Here is a 3,605-nt window from a genome sequence, read left to right on the forward strand (position 1 = left end):
GGTGCTTCATTAGTTTAGAAAAACACAGACAGTATAATTCCCCTAAGATTTTCATTCTAATAAAAGCTGGAGCTGAATAGAGCACTGGCTACTTTGTGGTTATCTCAGTTGGCTTACAAATAATCAAGAAATAAGAAAATGTCAAACTTGCAGCCCCTTTTATAAGTTTATATTAGCTCTAGAAAGGTAGGCCAGTTCCCCCAAATTGTAGCAGATCAGCATGCAGGAGATAATGCACAACTGACATCTTCTCAGAGGCAGTTAGACCAAGAATCTTAAAAAATGTGGCCCTCAGAACTCCACTGTTTAGTTTATTTCAACAAGCATTTAGTGAGTTCCTTTCCTTAAATGTGCCAGTTATTATATGTATTATACTATGTGCTGAGACCTTTAAGTTAAGAATGGCCCAGTACAGATCCCGCAAGCTTGCTAACTGGTGGGGAAGCCAGACACATATATAAACACCTTGATAAAGATGTATACAAAGAATGTTATAGGCTTACAGAGGAAAGGCTCTCAGAGGAGGCTATAAGAGCCAGATGGAAGGGGAGGTTGGATGAGGAGGAAACAAAGGCATTTGGTGAATAACGTTCAGAACAAACAAACGTACACGTGTGTGGAATAGCATCTAAAATGTGGGGACAGATGGGGCTTCAAATAGTTTATAACTAAAGTGTGAACAAGAGATTTTTTGCTAAAGATTTTAGTTTTACCTTTGTTTGTGAAATAAATCATTTTCCCTATGGTTTAATTTCATTGAGGGTATTCTAAAAAATATAGCTCCTTTCTCTTATCTCCAAATTACGCATTGGCATTTTGCTTTCCCTGTAGCATTATATTTCACTTCTGCCTCTGCTACCTCCTTTCCCATTTCGGCCCCCAAATACTTCGAGGGAATATGAAAATCACCCAAAGGATGCAAGGAGCAAGCAGCTGTTTAAATATGCAAGGCACTATCCAGAAAGAGAAAAAGGGCTTTAACAAAACTTGAAGGAGATACAACCTGAAGAGACGGTACAAGACTAGGAGTTGCTGTCCCGTGTGGCAAACTTTGCCTTTTGTGGCCTATTGTCACAGGGACACAAAAACCAGCCTGGAAAGAAACCTGCTTCTGTGGAAGCAAGATACTTATTGTAAAACCGGGAACCCTCCTCAGCTCCCATTTTAAAATTCAAACCACTCACTGCCTTATTCCTACATCACCACGTCCCTCCCCCACCAATTCTGTCACCTCCCCCACCAATTCCCAATTTTGTCACCTCCCCTAGCAATTCCCACATCCCTCCCCCACCAGTTTTGTCACCTCCCCCACCAATTCCCACGTTCCTCCTCTGTCAGTTGAGCCTTAGCCACACCATTCGCCAACATTGCCAACACCTGCCTTGATACTATGGATGCTGTTGGCTTTTCCGTAAGAAAACTCGATGAAACAGAACAATTTCCTGAAGGGTTCAGAATTGAGGCCAGCAAGACTCAGCAGGATACCAGGAAGATGTTCATTGGAAGACTATCCCGTGATTTTGTAAGCCAGCTCTTCTCGAATACTTGTCTCAATTTGGCAAGATCTTAGACTTCACAATTAAAACCTTCTCAGACACTGGGCTATTCAGGGGGTTTGGATTTGTGCTTTTCAAAGATAGTGCCACGGTTGAAAAGGTGCTCCAAGTGAAAGAGCACAAATTGGGTGACAAGAAAATAGATCTTAAATGGGCTAACGCAATGCAACCTAGATTCCCCTCAAAAAAGGTTTTTGTGTGTTGGGTGAACCCTCATCTGTCTAAAGGAAAGATCAGACAGTGCTTTGGGACATTTGGAGAGATTAAGAAAATTGAGTTTCCACTGTGTCCAAAAACAAGTGAAAGAAGAGTTTTCTGTTTCATCACACGTACTGATTAAAAATTAGTGAAGAAGCTGTTAGAAACCAGATACCATCGGATTAGCTCAGGGTGAGGTGAAGTTAAAATTGCCCTCCCGAAAGAAAATATGAAGCCAACACACAAGCGGAGAATTATGTTCCATTTGCTAGGTCAGGCAACCTCTGGAGAGAGAAGGAGGCTTCTGTGCAAACCCAAATGCTTGTGGAAAAAACTGAGATGCTTGCCGCTGGGCAAACCAAGATGTCTGCGGAGCAAACAGAGATGTTTATTGGGCCTTTGGAGGTGGTGGAGACCTTTCTTCTGTGCTTGTTCAGGTTCCCTTCTCAGTCTTCAGTGAAGGATTTAGTTTATCTGACCAAGTATAAGGTAATTTCCATAATGCCTACAGCTATCAACAGCTATTAGCCCATTTTTAATGATTGTGGTGGAAATTATTATTATTATTATTATTATTATTATTTGAGACTGTATCTCATTCTTGTTGCCCAGGCTGGAGTGCAGCAGCATGATCTCAGCTCACTGCAACCTCCGCCTCCTGGGTTGAAGGGATTCTCCTGCCACAGCCTCCAGAGTATCTGAGATTACAGGCGCCTGCCACCACGTGGGGCTAATTTTTTGTATTTTTAGTAGGGAAGGGGTTTCACATGTTGGCCAGGCTGATCTCGAACTCCTGACCTCAGGTGATCCACCTGCCTTGGCCTCCCAAAGTGCTGGGATTACAGGTGTGAGCCACTGCACCCAGCCCCTGTTACCAGATAATTTATCAACCATTCTGAAGACAAAAGGTGAAGCCTCCACTATGGAACCACCATCCTCAAATGAAAAGTTTCATTACTCTCATTAAATGCCTGAATGACTATATTATAACAGATTGTTACTATTTCTTCTTCAACTATTTCCAGCTGTTTTTATTTTTCTTTGACCTTTTGACATTGGAGCTAGGACACAAGAACACAAGGATTTGAGACTCTTTTGTTTTGTTTTATGGAAGTTAAATGTTTTCTAAAAAATAAATGTTTACTAGCATTATAAGAAGCTTCTTCTGTAGTGGTTTCTAATTTTGAGCTGGTGTGTTTGTGTGTTTGTTTGTTTGTTTTTTGGTGAGAGGAGTGGGGAATTTTTAGCCCGGTATGTACTTTTGTTTATTTTTTAAAGGTTGTGTGTTCAGGTTTCAGCTACACAGATCCAGGGAAGGAGATCACAAAGTTTTACTCTAGATTTTCTAAATATTCAACCAGTTCCTTGCACTCATTTAACATTTATAAAGGGTTATTCTAAGGCAGAAATTCTTCAACTGATAAAATTCAGAGAGAATCAGTTCCTGTCTTAAGAGAGAAAGAAGGAAACCAAAAAATGTAATACAATGTGGTTAAGTACTAGGTAAAGCTTTGCAAAGGACAATGTGGTATTGCAGACACAGGCATCTAAAACAGGTGTTGAGAGTGGGTTGTCAGAAGAGTTGTGCAGTGGATAGGCCTTTGCCAATGGGCTGTGCTAAAAGGAGACAGCCAAGCAAACATGCAAAGGTATTGAATAAAGAATTTAGTATGAACTTTGGAAGAGAGCAAAGAGTTATTCTTAAAAGGGAAACAGGGTGCTTGTGGAAAATAAGGAAAGGGTTGGGGCAGGAGCTTGAGTATCTCTTGCCAGCAAAAATATAATGAGTCATCAATGTGATCCACTCATGTAATTCTAAATTTTCTAGTAACTACTTTTTCAGAAAGCAAA

The sequence above is a fragment of the Pongo pygmaeus genome, chromosome X, assembly GCF_028885625.2.
Source record: "Pongo pygmaeus isolate AG05252 chromosome X, NHGRI_mPonPyg2-v2.0_pri, whole genome shotgun sequence".
In the NCBI taxonomy this organism is placed as follows: Eukaryota; Metazoa; Chordata; class Mammalia; order Primates; family Hominidae; genus Pongo; species Pongo pygmaeus.